Raw genomic sequence first — 22,948 nt, 5'->3', positions numbered from 1 at the left:
ATAGGCATTATAACCAGGTGGCCCATCCTTTGGCAACCACTACATGACCTTCCAGCATCTTTTATTTGTAATCCATTGTACCAAACTAACTTTGTTCCGTCACTCTTGGCAGAGCAAAGCAATTAATAGATCACTGCCCTTCTTCTTTGGCAAAAAAAAAAAAAAAAACTTATAAACATAACTTTTAAGCAAAAAAGAAAACAATAAGTTACTTTTCATTTTTGTATTTATAAGCTTAATGCTTATAAAATAATTTAACTAAATATTTTACTATATTTCCTCATTTGATTTTATAATTTCATTATATATATTTATTTTCATATACATGTTACAAATTTTATTTTTTGTAATAATTTAAATAAATTATTTACATTATTTTTAATAAATTTAAAAATTATGTTTTATTAATTTTAATATTTTATTTATAAAATATTTATCTATTTAATTTAAAAATATATTATATTATAAAATATGATTGAAATATATTTTGAATACATATTTATTATTTAAAAAAATAATTTGATATTCTCTTTAATTATTTTAATAATAAACAGATTTATAAATTATTTTTTTACAATACGTAGCTACTTATAACTTAAATTAACTTATAAAAAAATTTTTATAAACGCGGTACTCGGTAGCAAAGAAATGATGAAGAAAGGTAACAGTAGTGTTCTTTTCTTAAAGCCTTGTCCACAGCATCATTCATTCTGAAAGCCCAACCAACCAAATCAAACTATACCTCCTTCCTCCACACCATTCTCTTTGAAACTCCCTCCTCCACCACCATGCTCATTGAATGGACCTCAAATAATAATAATAATAATAATAATAATAAGCGCCCCTTAAGCAGAACATATTCTCCCCCTTAAACGCTCTACTGCCATGCATGCACCATGCCGAGCAATTTCACTTAAAAAGAACATTATTTGTAGTTTTTGATAACTTAATTTGTATAATAAATCTTCCCATGTTCTCTCTTTATTTATTTATTTATCCATGTTTTTTCCTTTATGCATTTAACTTTGATTTTTCAGGACTCTAACAAGCCTCTTCAGATAAGCTAAAAATGAAGATAGAATTGAATCTCCTCGTTTAAGCGCATAACTATGTCCACAAAAGGTTATTCACTAATTGAAGATCATAGTTTCGCCATTTGTTCGCTGAAGGATGGATCAATGCAAGCAACGACCTGTAAAATTTGTCACAGAATTTTTATCTTTCTGAAAGAATTAATAGATGTGAAGAAGATGAATATGCAATATGAACAGGACAACTATGCATACCTTGCCAACACTTCTACCCGAGTGAAGATTAGCTTGTCTTACTGAAAGCAAATCTTAGGAATGCCATGGATTTCCCATGTTTGCAACCACCTGGAATCGAGAAAAACAACCTAAAAAGATATGCTCATACTTGTTAATTAGTATTGAGACTAATATCTAATTTGTATGCTTTGAAGGCCTTATAGGACCTGAGTTCTTAAAAGCATACATCATATCAAGCAAAATGGGTTCTTCAAAGTTCGAGCAGAAAAAACCTTTAAACCAGAGACCTTATAAGCTAATCCAGTGGCGAAGAGATTGTGCAAGAACAATATTACAAATAACAGATATCATGAAAATTTGTCTTCCTACACTATAGCCAACTTAACGAAACCAGAAAGAAAAATTGCATAAACGTTATCTAGGCAAAATGACTTCATTGCCCTCTAATTTGTTAGGATAATCCATGTTTGCCAAAATCACTATGAAACTTATTAAAACTTGACTAAAAAATCTGAGATATAGTCAGGATGTATTGCATCTAGTTTCATTAATTCAAATGACCAATCAGCGGAGATCCTCATTAAATTTCTTAGAGGTCCTCAGATTAATTACATTTGTAACAAGCCAAGAGCATATAATATGTATCCAGCTTGAAGGTGAGTGTCAGAATGCTAGCTATTTGTTTGTAAAGTGTGTGAATACTGTGATTATGATTATAGATATTATAGGCAACAATTATGTGATTTATTATATTACCTAATTGATGTATTTCAGTCTGTATATAAACCCAGATTTTGAAGAAATAATCAAGCAATTAATTCCAATCTCTTCTCTCCATTCTTTTCTTCTTCTCTATTTCTCCAATTAGGATGAGCCCTAGGCCCTTGAAACATAAATCATGTTTGAATTTGCAGTCTTGAACCAAAAGGAAATAAAGAAAGAAAAAGTGTCACTGTACACATTATTATTATATTCACTTTTGGGTCGAGCATAAAAGGTTTCGAGATAGTGGACCAGAGGCAAGTAAATGACGGCCTAATATCATGAAAAAGAAAACAAAGATTTAACCTTCCTCATTCTCAACTAAAAACAGAACAGAATTAAGCTTTCCTGTAGAAAAAAGATTAAATAGTCTGTCCAGATGCTGTTGCCATAGGTGACCATATTGAATTAGAAAAAAAACCAGCCTGCAAGCATTGGCATTGTTAAAACAACTTGATCAACCAAAAGAGGGAAGGCCAACATCATATTCACATGCTTCATCCAATATATAAAATGCAATAATATGTTCAGTTCTTTTATCTGTTCCCTTTCATTTATGGTAACGGTTACTTTAGCCCCTTAACAGTAGCAAATGCAAGAAATAATATTTCTGGTCCCTTTTCTCATAGTTGGAACTCAAGTCAAACATGGAAAAAGTTGCATCCAAAATAATCATGTAAATGACAGCTGAGGCAAACCTTTAGGATCTCACACGCCTGTGAGCATAAATGTTGAGGCATAACCAATTCCCATTCTAAGCTAGAAATGCACACACAAGGATGCACAATTTACGTATATCTATGACTACTGAGAACACTAAAACATGGAGGAAGAAGCAAATAATGAGATCATGACGAAGATTTTGGTGCAGGTTCATTACATTCTGGGAAATAGTCATAAAGGATGAGAATGATTAGAATGCAAGATCCTTGTGTTTTCCACATGAAATTTGCCATTTTTTGTCATTGAAATTAGACACTGACAGATAATCTTAAGAATTTCCAGATATAATAATTATCATCAATAATTGTTGTTTGTTGGAACATTATATGAAGTTAGTGAACATGGGCAGGTGTTCTTGGGAAATGTTACAGCCAGACAAGCCACACAATTGCAATATTTAAATATGCAGGCTTTCCTTGCAATGTACGCAGAAAGATTTTAGAGAATAGCTTCTAGAAAATTAGTATCAGATGAATTTATCATCTCAAATTCACACCTGGTTTGCAATGCTCATGTTGTGGATTCCTTTGTAGGTGCGACATATAAGAGGCGGGCCCAGCAACAAGTCCAAGTTGAAGAAGAAGAATGACACTTGGCAGCTGTTGCTATTGGATTTACTTTTTATTTTTATTCATGTATTCTTAATTAGCAAAGTCTCCTATTATAGTTATAATTCTTGTTGAATGGTGAGACTTCCTTATAGTTATTCAGTTTGAAGAAATGAGTAACACAAGTAGAATTTCACAATCAAATCTTGAGATTGGCAGCTCTCTCATTCAATTGAGTTCCAAGGTTTAAAGGTTCCCTCTGACAAATCTGAAACTCCATCACCATATGCTCTTCATGGAGGGGCAGAAACAATAACGGAGGGAAGTCTTCCAACCTTGAGGGAGATTATCCTGTACATAGACACGTGACGAGATCCATAACTCTGGAATTTAACAAATTGGCATCAGAACCTAGCGTCATGGGTGATCAATCTAATTTGCAGCAGAGACTGGAATCTTATATCCAGTTATCCGAGGAACGTTATCAACAGCAGTTTAACAAACAAAAAGAAATCCGTGGATTGTTAGAAGGAATTGCGAGGCAGTTATCTGTCAGTTCAAACAACGAGGGAGGGTCAAGTAGTAGCAATCAACAAAGCCTGCCACTCCGAGCATAGAATAGTCATGAGAATAGACCAGGGGCAACTGTAGTGCCGCGTTACACTAAGCTTGACTTCCCAACATATGATGGCACAGAAGATCCTATTGGATGGTTGAATCGTTATGATTAATTCTTCCATAATCAAAAAACAACAGAGACAGATAAAGTGGGACTAGTAGCGTTCCATATGATTGGAGAAGCCCAACTGTGGGCATTCAAATTAGAACAAGAGGAGCCAAGATTATCACGGGAAGCCTTCAAAAATTATTTCACCTACATTTCGGTCCCCCACAGCAGAGTAATTCCCTGCGAGAATTGGTAAACCTGAAACAAACAGGAATAGTGGACCAATACCAATGCAAATTCCAGACTCTTTTGGCAAGAGTTAATTCGATTCGAGCTGATTAACAAGTTGAGATTTTTATGGCAAGGTTATCCGAATTAATCAAAATGGATGTGGAACTATAAAATCCACCAAACCTTGTGACAGCCATGAGTTTGGAAAGAATCTTTGAGAAAAAACAATTACTGCTGTAAGGTGTAACCATGAGAAGGGCGGCCTCCTCTTGGATAGGAACTCGACAATCTGGGCCAGACACATCCATCCCTCGACCAACTCAAGGGCTGACCGCCAGTGGGGTATCAGCCGGAAGCAACGCTAGCAATGCTTCTGGGCCAACTTTTCACTGACTCTCGAAGGGAGACATGGTTGAGAGGCACGCCAAAGGCTTTGCTACAATTGTGATGAGCCCTACACAATTGGTCATCAGTGTAAACGCCTCTTTTGGTAGGTAGAAGATTGGGAGGACCCTTCACAAGAAGAACCACCTGATACAATGGAAGACCCAAAAATATCCTTGCATGCCATTTTTCGACTCAGAAATGCCTAAACAATGCAATTGCAAGCAAAAGTGGGGGAAAATATACTACTAATACTAATGGATTCAGGTAATACTCATAATTTTATTAGTGAAAGCAACAAGAAGATTACAACTATCAATTCAACAACAATCCGGATCGCAGGTGTCTATCGCGAATGGAGAGAGAATTCCAGGTGTGGGCATCAATGACACGGTAACTGTATCTGTTGATTTTGAATCTTTTCTTACTGTTCTCTTTGTGATTCCACTAGCAGGATTTGATGTGGTCCTAGGGATTAAGTGGTTGGAAACTCTAGGTCCTATATTATGGGACTTTATTGAATTAACAATGAGTTTTGAAGTGGATGGGTATACTATCAACCTACAAGGGCAACAATCCTTATCCAAGCCAACCTTAAATGCTATCTAAGAAAAACAACCTCTGCGAGCTGAGATGAGTGCCTTACTAGAAGAATTTTCAGATTTGTTCCAACAACCTATTAGATTACCACCAATATGTTCCTGTGATCACTGTGCGTGTTTATTGGCAGCATTTGTTCCAGTTGTACTTCGGCCTTACAAATATCCCCACCTTCAAAAAGACGAAATAGAACGTCAATGTGAAGAGATGTTGAAGCAAGGCATTATTTGTCCCAGTAAATCTCCTTTTTCATCCCCAGTTCTACTGGTTCGGAAACAAGATGGATCATGGCGATTTTGTGTGGATTATAGGGAATTAAACTCCAAAACTGTGAAAGCTAAATTTCCAACTCTAGTAGTGAAAGAGTTATTGGATGAACTACATGGGGCTCCATTTTTCACTTAATTGGATTTATGTTTGGGCTACCATCACATACGAATGAATTCATTGGATGTGGAGAAAATAGCATTTAGAAGGCATCATGGGCATTTTGAATTCTTAGTCATGCCTTTTAGCCTCACCAATGCTCTATCCACCTTTCAGGCACTCATGAATGAAGTGTTCAAGCCACATTTCCATTAGTTTGTTCTTGTCTTTTTTGATGATATATTAATTTATAGCAAAATGGGGAAGAGCATATTAATCATATCCAATTGGTATTTGAATTACTATGAGCTCACCATCTTTTTCTTAAGCTTTCTAAGTGCTCGTTTGGAGAAACCCAGGTTGCATACTTAGGACACATTATTACTGGTGTAGGAGTATCAGTAGATGACAACAAAATACAGGCTATAACCGAGTGGCCAGAACCTCTTTCGACTAAGGCATTTCGAGGATTCCTTGAGCTAGCAGGTTATTATAGGCGATTCATAAAGGATTATGGCATTTTGGCAACACTGCCCACAAATCTTTTAAAAAATTTTTTTTTCTCTTGGAATGACACAGTCACAGCTTCCTTGTAAGCATTAAAAAAGGCATTATGATTGCCACCAATCCTCCTGCCATCGAATTTTTACACTGAATTTGTCTATGAATGTGATGCCATAAGAGGGGGAATCGGTGTTGTTCTTCAACAACAAGGTCATCCCATTACCTTCTTCAGTCGAAAGTTAGCCGAGAGACACCTCAAATTGCTTGCATATGAACGCGAATTGATTGATCTACCCAAAGCAGTCCAACATTGGTGTACATATTTATGGGGAAGATCTTTTCTCATCAAGACTTATCATTTCAGTCTAAAATACCTCCTTGAGCAGTTGCTCACTACTTCTGCACAACAACATTGGCTAAGCAAGTTGATGGGACTTGATTTCAGGGTCGAATATCGGGGCAGAAAATTTGAACCGATCAATTGATGCACTCTCAAGATGTGTGGAAGAGTCAGGTACCTTGTGTTCCATCTCTCAACCAGTCCTTAATTTGTTTGCAGCCATTAGGCAGGAAGTAGAAGAATTGAGGGATTTGTGAGAGTTACGAACAACATTCTCAATGGCACCTTATCCGCACCATGGTCAGTTCACGATGGCTTTATCCTTTATCATAACCTTGTTTACTTGTTGCTAACATCCCCACTTATCAAATCAGTAATTGCTAGAATTCATAATGGGACGCATGAGGGAACTCTTCACCACATCAGACAAGATTTTTATTGGAAAGGAATGAAATCAATGGTGCAGGATTTTATATCAGCTTGTGATGTCTATTAACAGCATAAAGCTGAACATTTGAATCCAGCAGGTCTCCTCTAGCCGCTTAATATTCCAAATCAAATATGGTCCGACATTTCCATGGCTTTAGTTGATGGTATGCCCAAATCCAACAATAAAACGACTCTCTTGGTGGTGGTTGATCATTTTTCCAAGTTTGCTCATTTGCACATCCCTACAATGCTGTTAGTATTGCTTTGTTTTCTTTGAACATATTTTCAAGCTTCGTGGTCTGCCTGAAACTACTGTTAGTGATCGCAATACAATATTCACCGGTCATTTTTGGAAGGAATCGTTCAAACTATGTGGCACTACTCTAGCATTCTCCTCAACCTATCATCCTTAATCAGATGGTCAAACCAAAGTAGTTAATCACACTATTGAGATGTATTAGAATCCCTTAATTAGTGTAAATCCCTTAATTAGTGTAAATTAGCTGCAAATTAAAATATAATTAGGAATCATTATATTTATTGGCCTATTAGTTTTCTATATAGTCCTAGCCTTTGTATATAAATTAGAATATTTGTAAATCATTTTTGTATAAAAGAAATATAAAAGAAATTCTCTAAATTCTCTATCTTCTACTTGGTATCAGAGCTGTGCTAAAATTTTTTGGCGTGAACAGTGTAGTTCTGGGTAGTTTTTTGTGGGTCAAGCTTTTACGTCGTTCTAGGAAGGGAGGTGACTATCACCACCCACTGAGGAGGAAGGACGCCAACCAATCGGCCTATGCCTAGAGTCCTGCCACCATCTGGTGAAAGGTGTGAGCTCACGCGCCTTCAGAAGTCTTGCGTCATTCTTCACGAGCCGGCGCGTGCACTCTTTTTTCGGTGATTTCTCCGACCGCGCCTCTTGCGGTGGACCTTCCCTGTCCGGCGTGTCTCTGACCAACGTGTTTCCACACTTGGTTTGCACATTTATTTTTTTGGGTACCTTCCGTTGCCCAATTTCTTGCTTTCTGTCTCAATAGCTATTCCTTTAACTGAAAAATGACTGATGGAAAAAAGGAAGCCTCTGAAACAAAGGCTGGATTTGTTAGTGATAATCCCTCTTTACAAATTTATCCTATAAAGTTGGATGGAACTAATTATTTTGCATGGTCTAGATCCTGTTTACTGTTCATTCAGGCTAGAGGATAGCAGGGGTATACTACTGGAGATAGGAAAAAGCTAGAAAGTGCTAGTTCTATCTACAGCTAGTGGGAGTCGGAGAACTCTTTTGTTATGTCATGGCTCATCAATTCTATGCAACCTCATATAGCTCGTGGGTATTTACTGTTGGACAGTGCAGCTACCATTTGGTGTGTTGTTTCTCAGACTCATTCTCAAGTTGGGAATGATGCATAAGTTTATGAGTTTAGAAACAAGGTTAATGAAATAAAACAAGGTGAGTTGATTGTTGCTCAGTATTATGCGGAATTGAGTGGTCTATGGCAAGAGTTGAATTTCTACCAGGACTTTAAGGCTTCATGTCTGGCTGATATAGTTAAGTTTCAGAAATTGATTGAGAAGGAGTGCATATATGATTTTCTTGCTGGGCTAAATGTGGAGTATAATCAGATTCGGGTCCAAGTGCTTGGTAAGGATCCTTTGCCCACCTTAAGGCAGACATACTCTTATGTTCAACAAGAGAAGAGCAGGAGTGTCATGATCAATTTGACAACTATTGATAAGGCTGGGCTAACTGCTAACTCCTTACGAGAACAGTCACATGGTCCATCAGATAAGGATCACTTGCATTATGACTATTGTGAAAAATCCCGGCACACCAAAGAACAATATTGGAAGCTACATGGCAGCCCAACTAAAGGGCGTGGAGGAAAAAGGATACGCTCTGCTAGACCACAAGCAAATGTATCTAAGGCTGTGAGTGTTTCTGAAGATAATGCTATCACTGGAATGTTTTCCAATGAAGAGGTACAAACTCTGAAGCGATTCCTATCACAGCTTGAATCACAATCCACTATAGTTGCCTCTTCGAACTTCATCAACTCAGGTAATACTTTTCTTGTCAATCATAATAATTCATTTTGGGTTATAGATTCTAGTGCAAACAAACATATAACAGGCTCTTCAAATAAATTCATATCTTATTCTCCATGTTCAGCAAAGAAAAAGTCTGCACTGCGGATGGATCCTTATCTAATGTTTCTGGAATAAGTTCTGTTAAATGCACTCCTACTATAAGTCTTAGTTCTATCTTACATGTACCTAGCTTTCCTATTAACCTTCTATCTGTTAGCTCTCAACTGTAAAATTGAATTTTTTCCTTCTCACTGTGTATTTTAGGAGTTGATAACAGGGAGAACAATTGACAGTGGTAGACTGCAACATGGGCTATATCTATTGAATGATTGTGTTGATCAGGCCATGTTGGGACAGTCTATGGGTGCTGAGTGTAGAAAGAGATGATTCTCCTTAATTTCAATTAATCTGTACATGGGTATATATATACAAATGATTTCTATAATTGTGTTTTACTAATTAGGAAGAAATCCTAAATAAGAAATCCTAAATAGGAATACAGAATACAGAATATATAGAGAAATAATATAGTGATTGACTTTCCATAACACTCCCCCTCAAGTTGGAGCATAGATGTTAATCATGCCCAACTTGTTACAAATGTAGTCAATCCTAGCTCCATTCAGAGCTTTTGTGAAAATATCTCCTAACTGCTCTCTAATTTTGATGTGTCCTATTGAGATGATCTGTTATTGAATCTTTTCACGAACAAAGTGACAATCAATCTCAATATGTTTGGTCCACTCATGAAACACCGGATTAGAAGCAAAATGGAGAGCAGCTTGATTATCACACAACAATTTCGCAGGCAGGGAGGTCTTAAAACCTATCTCATTTAGTAATTGAAGTATCCACATTACCTCACATACTGATTGTGCCATGGCTCTGTATTCGGATTCAGCACTAGATCAAGAAACTACACTCTGCTTATTGCTTCTCCAACATACCAAATTTTCTCCAACAAAAACGCAATATCCAGTAGTTAACCTCCTGTCAACCTTAAATCCAACCCAGTCAGCATCTGAAAAATATTCAACATTCAAATACCCATGATTACCATATAACAAACCTCTTCCTGGAGCGCCCTTCAGATAACACAAGATTTGTCCCAAGGCTTCCTAATGAGCTACAGTTGGGGAAGACATAAACTGACTTACCACACTAACGGCATAAGCAATGTCAGGACGAGTGACTGTAAGGTAGTTCAATTTTCCTACCAATTTCCTGTATCTCTCTGGATCTTCAAATAACTCACTATCCCCTGCTAACAGTTGTAAATTTGGAGTCATTAGTGCACTACAAGGCTTAGGGCCTAATTTTCCTGTCTCTGTCAATAAATTGAGGACATATTTTCTTTAAGATAAGAAAATACCCTTCTTACTTCTCATAACTTCAATACTCAAGAAATACTTTAACAATCCCAAGTCTTTGGTCCGAAACTGGGTTTGGAGGAAGATTTTAAGAGATGAAATACCTGCAGAGTCACTCCCAGTGATGATAATGTCATCCACATAGACTATCAGTAGAATTAGACCAGCCTCAGATTGCCTATAAAATACTAAGTAATCACACTTACTCTTTTGCATATCAAATTCTTGTACTGCTTCACTGAATCTCCCAAACCAAGCCCTAGGACTTTGTTTCAAGCCATAAAGAGACTTCCGAAGCCTATAAACTTTACCCAACTCCCTCTGAGCAACAAACCCAGGTAGTTGCTCCATATACACCTCCTCCTGAAGATCACCATGAAGGAAAGCATTTTTGATATCCAATTGGTGCAGGGGCCAATCATATGTAGCTGCTAAAGAGATAAACAAGCTAACAGAAGTAAGTTTAGCTACAGGAGAAAAAGTGTCAGAGTAATCAACCCCATATGTCTGAGCATATCCTTTTGCTACAAGGCGTGCTTTTAACCTAGCCACAGAACCATCAGGATTTACCTTTACTGTAAATGCCCATTTGCAACCAGTAGCTTTCTTACCAGTGAGCAAAGGCAACAGTTCCCATGTACCATTAGCATCTAAAGCCTCCATTTCCTCTTTCATAGTAGCACACTAGTCAGGATGAGACAGTGCCTCACCAACAGTATTAGGGATAGGAACAGAGTCTAAAGAAGTAACAAAACACCGAGAATAAGAAGACAATTGATTATAAGAAACAAAAAAAGAGATAGGGTAAGTACATAAACGTTTACCTTTACGAAGAGCAATGAGTAAGTCTAGATCAGAATCATAATCAGTATGAGGTACAGGATCTCCCAACGAAGTAGCTGGTGGAGGATCTGAGTCAGGAATCTCCAATCTCCTGGAATAAACATGAACAACGAGAGGTCGAGTAGGTTTAGAGACAGAAGGAACAGGCTGTGGGAGAGGACTAGACATTGGTTGGACAGTATATATTAAAAGATCATTCTCCTCCCCCTGACTCTCATACACAGATGATTAAGGAAAAAATGGAGTGGACTAAAAAAATGTGACATCTGCAGAAATAAGATAACGATTAAGAGTAGGAGAGAAACAGCGGTATCCTTTTTGCAGCCAGGAGTACCCAAGGAAGACACATTTGAGAGACTTTGGATCCAATTTAGTAACCTGTGGACGAACATCACGCACAAAACAGGTACAACAAAAAATAAGGGGTTCAACAGGGAACAAAGATTTTGTAGGAAACAAAGCAGTATAAGGAATATCCCCATTAAGGACAGAAGACGGCATACGATTGATAAAAAAATATGCCGCAGAAACTGCATCCGCCCAAAAGTGTTTAGGAACTTTCATCTGAAAAAGAAGAGCACGAGTTACCTTAAGAAGATGCCAATTTTTTCTTTCAGCCACGCAATTTTGGGATGGGATATCCACATAGGAAGACTGATGAAGAATGCCATTTTGTGTCATATAAGACTGAAATTGTGCTTAAAAGTATTCTTTGGCATTGTCACTTCTTAATACGCGCATAGAAATATTAAATTGAGTTTTGATTTCATTGCAAAAGGCACAAAAGAGAGAAAACAACTCAGAACGATTCTTCATTAAATATAACAAGGTAACACAAGAGTAATCATCAATAAAAGTAACAAAATAACGAAATCCAATTTTAGAAGTAACAGAACAAGGACCCCAAACATCAGAATAAACTAACTCAAAAGGGGATGAAGCCCGTTTATTGACTCTAGACACAGAAGGCAAACGATAATGTTTTAAAAACTGACACGACTCACATTTTAGTACTGATAAAAACTAAAACTGAGGACATAGATTTTTCATGGTAGACAAAGAAGGATGGCGCAATCTACAATGGGCTTTAAGAGGTGTTAAGGTACTGTAGCAAACAAATGACCGCAGTACATGATTTGCCAGAATGTAGAGACCACCTGACTCACATCCTCTACCAATAATCTGCTTCGTCGTAAGATCCTGAAACAAATACTGGTCAAGAAAAAAGGAAACAGAACAATTTAAGGTATGAGTAAGTTTACCAATAGAAAGTAGATTAAAAGAGAATTTTGGTAGATATAAAACAGATGATAAAGAAATTGACGAAGTCGGGTTCGCAGTTCTAGAACCCATGACACAAGAAGTAGAACCATCAGCTAAAGTAATAGTAGAGGAAGTGAGATTAGACTGAAAAGCAGATAGAAGACTAGAATTACCTGTCATGTGATCTGTCGCACCAGAATCAATAACCCATTTTGATGAGGAAGACACAAGGCATGTAGTGGATTTACCTGACTCAGCGATCACAGTGATAGTGGAACTGATAGGCTTTAGAGATGCCTGATATTGGGAAAACTATGCAAGATTCTCTGCAGATACCAAAATAGTTTTCTTAGAGGAAGATACTGTAGAATCCTCTGTTGTCATATTTGTCATCTGTGATCGCTGATTTTTCCTCTGAAGTTGCAGACAATTATATTTTGTATGGCCAGACTCATGGCAATAATAACAAATGACTCCTCTTGAGTCCTGATTAGAACTAGCCTCTCCATTACGTTGATTATTTCTGTTGCCTGTAATTCCTTCTCTACTTCCTCTTCTATTACCCTGTTGTCCATTTGAATTATGGATAATAAGAGCACTACTAGCAGGCTGTGAAGATTGGGTACTCTCTGTACGAAGGACCCGTGTGAACGTTTAATGCAAAGAGGAATTCTCAGAACTGGAGGGAATCTGAGATTTAGCAGTCTCATACTTTGAAGAAAGGCCTGCAAGAAAACTCATAACAGCCAGTTACTCCCGTTGGGCCTACTGAACTTTCACATCAGGATTAAAAGGCAACAATACATTAAGTTCCTCATATACTCGTTTAAAATCCATAAAATAAGCTGTGAGAGACTTATCCTCTTTCTCAGCACGGTAAAATGCTTTACAAGCATCATAAATACGGGAGATATTCCCTTTACCAAAATACAGAAAATCTAAGTAATCCATCAATTGCTTAGCAAATTCATAGTGATTAATTAAACTAATTACCTCACTGTGAATCAAGTTCCGAAGCTACAAAAACAATCGAGCATCCTACCTTAGCCAAGTTTGTCGTGTATCATCCATAGGTGGATCTTTAGTAAGGTGATCATCCTTATCAATGCTACGCAAATAGACCCTAACAGTCTTACTCCACTCTAGGTAATTCGAACCATTAAGTTTGTGTTCTGTGATCTTAGTCATCACCGAAATCACATTAGAAATAACATTCTTATTGTCTGCCATTTGTTGGGACAAAGAAAACTAACCAAAACGCTAATCCAAAGTGCTTACAATAGCAAAATAACCCAAAATCACAAATCAAGCAAATACCGAAATAGGATCTGAGAGCCAAACCTCAGAAGTCTTTTAATGGTATACTGGATCAGGCAACAACACACAGTAGTGGAATGAGGGGGTTGAGGCGACGCCGGCAATGTTGATCGAAGTCAAAACGGCCAGTCGGCAGCCAAGGTCTCTCCTGAGCTGGGTGGTGAGAATAAATAGTCACCTAGATGACCTGCTCTGATACCATGTAGAAAGAGATGATTCTCCTTAATTTCAATTAATCTGTACATGGGTATATATATACAATTGATTCCTATAATTGTGTTCTACTAATTAGGAAAAAAATCCTAAATAAGAAATCCTAAATAGGAATACAGAATACAGAATATATAGAGAAATAATATAGTGATTGACTTTCCATAACATTGAGGAAGAAATTATCCAGTGGCATAAAAGACTTGGACATCCTTCATTTACTGTTTTAGAGAAACTTTATCCTCTTTTGTTTAAGCAATGCAAACTGAATTGTTAGCATGTGATGCTTATGAGTTTGCTAAACATACTAGATAATCTTATCCTGTAATAAATAATAAGGCTTCAGTTCCTTTTATGACTATCCATTCTGATGTGTGGGGGCCTACTCAAACTGTGTCTTTATCGAGTTATAAATGGTTTGTGATCTTTATTGATTTTTATAGTAGGTTAACATGGGTATATCTGATAAAAGGGAAAAATGAAGTATTTTCATTATTTCAGTAGTTTCACAAAATGATTAGCACCTAGTTTGATGCTCATGTTAAAATATTGAGAACTGATAATAGTACAGGGTATATGAATGGAGTTTTTCAGGAATATTTAAAGTCACACGGAATTTTGCATCAGACTAATTGTGTTAACACTAGTGCTAAAAATGGAGTGTCTGAGAGAAAAAATAAATATTTACTTGAGGTTGCTAGGTCTCTTATGTTTACAACGAATATTACCAAACTTTACTGGCGACATGTAATTCTTTCTGCTGCATATCTTATTAACAGGATGTCACTCCGGACTTTGGAGTTTAAGAGTCCTTTAGAGGTTTTGCAAGGTAAAAATTCATATACTGCTCCTCCAAAGGTCTTTGGTTGTGTTTGCATTGTTCATTAGCCTAATAGGGGGAAGTTAGAACCTCGGGCCCTCAAATGTGTCTTTGTTGGTCATTCCAATACTCAGAAGGGGTATAGGTGTTACCACCCTCCTACATGGAAATATTTTGTGAGCATTGATGTTACCTTTAGGGAATATGAATCTTTTTTCCATCCACCTTTTCAGGGGGAGCATAGAAAGGAAGAAGAGGTGTCTTTCCCTTCTTATTTGTCCTCTCCCAACTTTCATCTTCAAAGGAAAAATCTGGGTTTAAAACCTATACCTAATAATGATACTCAGGGAGAGTCACCTAAATCTCAAGGGAGACTAAATAAACCAGATTTGAGAATCTATACTCGATGAAACAAGACAGATATAGCCATTAAGCAGGAGACTGCTAATCAATCGAAATCTCTAGATTCAATTCCTGAACATCCTATTGTATGTGATGAGTCTCCTTTGGTTCTTGAAGAGTCTAATTTTAATTCTCAGTCTACTCTTCCTTCTTCTGATAATGATCTTGATATTCCTATTGCTCTAAAAAAAGGTTTAGCACCTATACAAAACATCCCATCTCTAACTTCATTTTCTATGATTCTATGTCTCCATCCTATAAAGCCTTTCTATTGTCTATTTCCTCTATTTCTATCCCACAGGATTGGAAGAAAGCATGTCTTGATCCAAAATGGAAGGCAGCCATGGTGGAGGAGATGAAAGCTCTGGCAAAGAATGAGACATGAGAACTTATTACTCTTCCACTGGAAAAAAACTAGTTGCATGCAAGTGGGAGTTCACTGTGAAACATAGAGCGGATGGTTCAATTGAAAGGTATAAGGCTAGGCTAGTAGCAAAAGGCTTCACACATACGTATGGGGTAGATTACCAAGAAACGTTTGCTCCTGTTGCTAAAATGAATACCATCATAATTCTACTATCATGTGTAGTAAATCTTAAGTGGAATTTGTAGCAGCTTGATGTAAAAAATGCCTTTCTACATTGTAATTTGGAAGAAGTGTTGCATATGAAAATTCCTCTAGGGTTTAAGGATGGAAAGACCAGAGGAAAAGTTTGCAGAATGAAGAAAGCACTATATGGTTTAAAATAGTCACCTAAGGCATGGTTTGACAGGTTCAGTAAGGCTATGGTTTCCTTTGGATACTGCCAAAGTAATGCTAATCACACCTTGTTTATAAAACACTATAGAGGTAAGATCACTCTACTTATTGTCTATGTGGATAATATTGTGGTAACTGGTGATGAAAGGGAAGAAATGGCTCATCTAAAGGAGTGACTAGCACAGGAGTTTGAAATCAAAAATTTGGGAAGGTTAAAGTACTTTATTGGAATAGAGGTTGCCAGATCAGATAAAGGAATCTTTATTTCTCAAATGAAGTACATACTGGATCTGTTGGAGGAAACAAGAATGCTAGGTTATAAACCAGCAGAGTCTCCCATTGAGACAAATCACAAATTGCAAGCTGGAGTTGGGGAATCAGAGGATATAGGGAGATATCAGAGGTTGGTTGGTAGACTAATTTACTTTTCGCATACCAGACTAGATATAGCATATGTAGTGGATCTAGTGAGTCAGTATATGCATGATCCTCGTGAACCTCATTTGGAGGTTGTTTTCCGCATTTTGCAATACTTAAAATCTGCACCTGGGGAAAGGACTTCTTTTCTTAAAGCATGGCCATCTTCAGATTAAGGCCTTTACAGATGCAAATTGGGATGGATCTCTTGATGATAGGAGTCGACATCTGGTTACTGTACTTTTATTGGTGGTAATCTAGTCACCTGGTAAAGCAAGAAGCAAAATGGAACAGTTAGATCTAGTGCATAGGCTGAGTTTAGAGCAATGGCTCAAGGTTTTGTGAACTATTGTGGTTACGAAAGTTGATGGAAGAATTAAAATTGTTGGAAGCTAGTGGTTTGTCCTTGTTCTATGATAACAAAGTTGCTATCAGTATAGTTCACAATCCAGTTCAGCATGATCAGACCAAGCATATAGAGATTGACAGACACTTCATAAAAGAAAAAGTTATCAATGATTCCTTAAGTATCTCTCACGTAGGGTCAAAAGACCAGTTAGCTGATGTGTTCACTAAGAGATTAAGTTGTAAGGGGTTTCATACCCTAGTTTGCAAGTTGGGCATGTGCAACATACATGAACCAACTTATGGGGGAGTGTTAGAATCCCTTAATTAGTGTAAATTAGCTATAAATTGCAATATAATTAGGAATCATTGTATTTATTGGCTATTATTAGTTTTCTATATAGTCCTAGCCTTTGTATATAAATTAGAATGCTTATAAATCTTTTTTGTATGAAGAAATATAAAAGAAATTCTCCAAATTCTCTGCCTTCTACAAGATGTATCTCCATTGTTTTGCTGGTGAAAAAACAAAGCAGTGGGTGACTTGGCTTCCTTGGACTGAATATTGCTATAATACCTCATTCCATACTATTCTTAAAACATCTCACCTTTAGGTGGTTTATGGAAGACCTCCACCTCACTTACTTTCTTATGTGGGAGGGTCATCTCATGTGGATGTGGTTGATCAAGCCTTGCTTCAAAGAGATCAGATGCTTTCCTCCATCAGGTTCCGTTTAATGCAAGCACAACAACGAATGAAACAATAGTATGACAAAGAGCATTGTGAGCTAGCTTTTCAACTTGGAGAGTACGTATGGTTATGCCTCCACCCCCACCGCTAATGATCCTTAGCTGCCCAGAAGCATTCCAAATTGGTTCCAAAATTTTTTTGGCCATTTTAAGTACTCCAGTGCATTGGCCAAGTGGCTTATAAGCTTAAATTACTTGCTAGTTGCAAACTGCATAATGTTTTTCACGTTTCATTATTAAAAGCCTTTAAAGGTGAACCACCTACTACAATTCCATCCTTGCCTCATTTGGTTGATGGACAAGTAGTGCCAACCCCTTTTAAGGTTCTTCACTCTCGCCTCAATCGGGGATTATGGGAAGTGTTAATTCATTGGCAAGGGATGCAACTTGCGGATGCTACTTGGGAACTAGTTCGGGAATTTCAGGCTGCTTATCCTAAATTCGAGCTCAAGGACAAGCTTATTGTCCTTAGGGGGGGGGGGGGGGGGGGGGGGGACGTGATATTGTGGATTCCTTTGTAAGTGCGACATACAAGAGGCAGACTCAACAACAAGTCCAAGATCAAGAAGAAGAATGACTCTTGGCAACTGTTGCTATTGGATTTACTTTTTATTTTTATTCATGTACTCTTAATTAGCAAAGTCTCCCAATATAGTTATAATTCTGGTTGAATAGTGAGACTTCCTTCTATTTATTCAATTTGAAGTAATGAATAACGCAAGTAGAATTTCACAACCAAATCTTGAGATTGGCAGCTTTCTCATTCAATTGAGTTTCAAGGTTTATAGGTTCCCTCTGATGAATCTATAACTCCATCACCTTAGGTTCTTCGCACAGGGGCAGGAACAATAATAAAGGGAAGTCTTCCAACCTTGAGGAATGTAGAAAGAGATGATTCTCTTTAATTTCAATTAATCTGTATATGGGCATATATATACAATTGATTCTTATAATTGTGTTCTACTAATTAGGAAGAAATCCTACATAGGAATACAGAATACAGAATATACAGAGAAATAATATAGTGATTGACTTTCCATAACATTCCCGCTCAAGTTGGAGCATAGATATTGATCATGCCCAATTTGTTACAAATGTAGTCAATCCTAGCTCCATTCAGAGCTTTTGTGAAAATATCTCCTAACTGCTCTCTAATTTTGATGTGTCCTATTGAGATGATCTGTTATTGAATCTTTTCACGAACAAAGTGACAATCAATCTCAATATGTTTGGTCCACTCATGAAACACCGGATTAGAAGCAAAATGGAGAGCAGCTTGATTATCACACAACAATTTCGCAGGTAGGGAGGTCTTAAAACCTGTCTCATCTAGTAATTGAAGTATCCATATTACCTCACATACTGATTATGCCATGGCTCTGTATTTGGATTCAGTACTAGATCGAGAAACTACACTCTGCTTCTTGCTTCTCTAACACACTAAATTTCCTCCAACAAAAAAGCAATATCCAGTAGTTGATCTCCTGTCAACCTTAGATCCAACCTAGTCAGCATCTGAAAAACATTCAAATGCCCATGATTACCATATAACAAAACGCTTTCTGGAGTGCCCTTCAGATAACACAAGATTTGTCCCAAGGCTTTCCAATGAGCAATAGTTAGGGAAGATATAAACTGACTTACCACACTAACGACATAAGCAATGTTAGGACGAGTGACTGTAAGGTAGTTCAATTTTCCTACCAATCTCCTGTATCTCTCTGGATCTTCAAACAACTCACTATCCCCTGCTAACAGTTGTAAATTTGGAGTCATTGGTGCACTATAAGGCTTAGAACCTAATTTTTCTGTCTCTGTTAATAAATCGAGGATATTTTTTCTTTGAGACAAGAGAATACTCTTCTTACTTCTCATAACTTCAATACCCAAGAAATACTTTAACAATCCCAAGTCTTTAGTCTGAAACTAGGTTTGGAGGAAGGTTTTAAGAGATGAAATACCTGCAGAGTTACTCCCAGTAAAATGTCATCCACATAGACTACCAGGAGAATTAGACCAGCCTCAGATTGCCTATAAAATACTGAGTGATCACACTTACTCTTTTGCATACTAAATTCCTGTACTGCTTCACTAAATCTCCCAAACCAGGCCTTAGGACTTCGTTTCAAGCTGTAAAGAGACTTTTGAAGCCTACCAAATTTACCCAACTCCCCTTGAGCAACAAACCCAAGTGGTTGCTCCATATACACCTCCTCCTGAAGATCACTGTAAAGGAAAGCATTCTTGATATCCAATTGGTGCAGGGGCCAATCATATGTAGCTGCTAAAGAGATAAACAAGCGAACAGAAGTAAGTTTAGCTATAGGAGAAAAAATGTCAGAGTAATCAACCCCATATGTCTGAGCATATCCTTTTACTACAAGGCGTGCTTTTAACCTAGTCACAGAACTATCAGGATTTACCTTTACTGTAAATACCCATTTGCAACCAATAGCTTTCTTACCAGTGAGCAAAGGCAACAATTCCCATGTACCATTAGCATCTAAAGCCTCAATTTCCTCTTTCATAGCAGCACACCAGCCAGGATGAAACAGCGTCTCACCAACAATATTAGGGATAGGACTAAAGTCTAAAGAAGTAACAAAACATCAAGAATAAGAAGACAATTGATTATAAGAAACAAAAGAAGAAATAGGGTAAGTACATGAACGTTTACCTTTACGAAAAGCAATGAGTAAGTCTAGATCAGAATCATAATCAGTATGAGGTACAGGATCTCTCAACGAAGTAGCTGGTGGAGGATCTGAGTCAGAAATCTCTAATCTCCTGGAATAAACATGAACAACGAGAGGTCGAGTAGGTCTAGAGGCAGAAGGAATAGGTTGTGGGAGAGGACTAGACATTGGTTGGAGAGTATATATTAAGAGATCATTCTCCTTCCCCTCACTCTCATACACAGATGATTGAGGGAAAAATGGAGTGGACTTAAAAAATGTGACATCTGCAGAAACAAGATAACGATTAAGAGTAGGAGAGAAACAGCGGTACCCTTTTTGCAGCCGGGAGTACCCAAGGAAGACACATTTGAGAGACTTTGGATCCAATTTAGTAACCTGTGGACGAACATCACGCACAAAACGGGTACAACAAAAAATACGGGGTTCAACAGGGAACAAAGATTTTGTAGGAAACAAAGCAGTATAAGGAATATCCCCATTAAGGACAGAAGACAGTATACGATTGATCAAAAAACATACCGTAGAAACTGCATCCACTCAAAAGTGTTTAGGAACTTTCATCTGAAAAAGAAGAGCACGAGTTACCTCAAGAAAATGCCGATTTTTTCTTTCGGTCACGTTATTTTGGGATGGGGTATCCACACAGGAAGACTGAGAAAGAATGCCATTTTGTGTCATATAAGACTGAAATTGTGTTGAAAAGTATTCTTTGGCATTGTCACTTCTTAATATGCGCACAGAAATATTAAATTGAGTTTTGATTTCATTACAAAAGGCACAAAAAATAGAAAATAACTCAGAATGATTTTTCATTAAATATAACCAGGTAAAACGAGAGTAATCATTAACAAAAGTAACAAAATAATGAAATCCAGTTTTAGAAGTAACAGAACAAGGACCTCAAACATCAGAATGAACTAACTCAAAGGGGAATGAAGCCCCTTTATTGACTCTAGACACAGAAGGCAAATGGTGATGTTTTGCAAACTAACACGACTCACATTCTAATACTGATAAAGACTGAAACTGAGGACATAGTTTCTTCATGATAAACAAAGAAGGATGACCCAATCTATAATGAGCTTCAAGAGGTGTTAAGGTACTGGAGTAAACAAGCGATCGCGGTACATGATTTTCTAGAATGTAGAGACCACCTGACTCACGTCCTCTACCAATAATCTACTTCGTCGTAAGATCTTAAAACAAACACTAATCAGGAAAAAAGGAAACAAAATAATTTAAGGTACGAGTAAGTTTACTAACAGAAAGTAGATTAAAAGAGAATTTTGATAGACACAAAATAGATGATAAAGAAATTGACGAAGTCGGGTTCACAGTTCCAGAACCCATAACACAACAAGTAGAACCATCAGCTAAAGCAACAAGTAGAGGAGTAAGTGAGATTAGACTGAAAAACAGATAGAAGACTAGAATTATCTGTCATGAGATCTATCGCACCAGAATCAATAACCCATTTGGATGAGGAAGACACAAGGCATATATTGAATTTACCTGACTCAGAGATCACAGTGACAGGGGAACTGGTAGGCTTTAGAGATGCCTAATACTGAGAAAATTGTGCAAAATCCTTTGCAGATACCAAAATAGTTTTCTCAGAGGAAGATACTGTAGAATCCTCTGCTACCATATTTGCCATCTGTGATCCCTGATTTTTCCTCTGAAGTTGAGAACAATTATATTTTGTGTGGCCAGACTCATGGCAATAATAACAAATGACTCCTCTTGAGTCCTGATTATAACTAGCCTCTCTATTACGCTGATTACTTCTGTTGCCTATAATTCCTCCTCTACTTCCTCTTCTATTACCCTATTGTCCATTTGGATTATGGCTAATAAGAGTACTACTGGCAGGCTGTGAAGATTGAGTACTCTCTATACGAAGAACCCGTGTGAACATTTCATGCAAAGAGGAAATCTCAAAACTGGAGAGAATCTGAGATTTAGCAGTCTCATACTCTGAAGGAAGGCCTGCAAGAAAACTCATAATAGCTAGTTGCTCACGTTGGGCCTGCTGAACTTTCACATCAGGATTAAAAGGCAATAGTGCATTAAGTTCCTCATATACCCATTTAAAATCCATAAAATAAGCCTTGAGAGACTTATCCTCTTTCTCAGCAAGGTAGAATGCCTTACAAACATCATAAATACGGGAGATATTCCCTTTACCATAATACAGAAAATCTAAGTAATCCATCAATTCCTTAACAAATTCACAATGATTAATTAGACTAATTATCTCACTGTGAATCGAGTTCCGAAGCTGCAAAAACAATCGAGCATCCTCTCTTAGCCAAGTTTGTCGTGTATCATCCGTAGGTGGATCTTTAGTAAGGTGATCATCCTTATCAATGCTATGCAAATAAACTCTAACAGTCTTACTCCACTCCAGGTAATTCGAACCATTAAGTTTGTGTTCCATGATCTTAGTCATCACTGGAATCACATCAGAAATAACATTCTTATTGTTTTCCATTTGTTGAGACAAAGAAAACTAACCGAAACGCTAATCCAAAGTGCTTACAGCAGCAAAATAACCCAAAATCACAAATCAAGCAAATACCGAAATAAGATCTAAGAGCCAAAACTCAGAAGTCCTTTAATGTTATACTGGATCAGGCAACAACACACAGTGGTGGAATGAGGGGGTTGAGGTGACGCCAGCGATGTTGATCGGAGTCGAAACGGCCGGTCGGCGGCCAAGGTCTCTCCTGAGTTGGGTGGTGAGAACAAATAGTCACCCTAGATAGATGACCTGCTATGATACCATGTAGAAAGAGATGATTCTCCTTAATTTTAATTAATCTGTACATGGGTA

This window comes from Hevea brasiliensis, chromosome 8 (assembly GCF_030052815.1).
Source record: "Hevea brasiliensis isolate MT/VB/25A 57/8 chromosome 8, ASM3005281v1, whole genome shotgun sequence".
Lineage (NCBI taxonomy): Eukaryota > Viridiplantae > Streptophyta > Magnoliopsida > Malpighiales > Euphorbiaceae > Hevea > Hevea brasiliensis.
This window is presented reverse-complemented; position numbering follows the sequence as displayed.